Genomic DNA, 502 nt, shown 5'->3' with positions numbered 1-502 from the left:
AGACTACTGAAGGAGCCTACTTACTTGAATCAATGCTTGAACTTGAAAAAAAATTGTTCCACGGCTCGTGATCTTGTCACCTAGATCTAAGCCTAGAACTATAACTTAAAAAATTACAACTCAATTGCATAAATCATAAACATAAAAAGAACTGAATAAAAATAAAAGAGTGCTTGCATTAATTGAAATAAAAAAAAGTAAAAGAAAGGGGATAAAGCTAAAGAGAGACTCACAAGTAGGTTTCTCTACTTAGCCCGAGGGATGCATCATAATATGAGCTTCCCTACTTGACCAGAGAGTCACTCTTACAAGGGTTACTCTACTTGGCTTTAGGGAAAGGGAGACAATTAAAATAAAAGCAATAAATTGATGGTTCTATGGCTAGGAGGGGCAAAGCCAACACATATACTAGCCATGAACCTTGGGGGAAAGGAATAGCAATAATGTAACGACTGAAAATAAAAATCATAAATTAAGAAAGAAAAGGTAGTCAGAAGAGGGA

The sequence above is a fragment of the Macadamia integrifolia genome, unplaced genomic scaffold, assembly GCF_013358625.1.
Source record: "Macadamia integrifolia cultivar HAES 741 unplaced genomic scaffold, SCU_Mint_v3 scaffold904, whole genome shotgun sequence".
In the NCBI taxonomy this organism is placed as follows: domain Eukaryota; kingdom Viridiplantae; phylum Streptophyta; class Magnoliopsida; order Proteales; family Proteaceae; genus Macadamia; species Macadamia integrifolia.
This window is presented reverse-complemented; position numbering follows the sequence as displayed.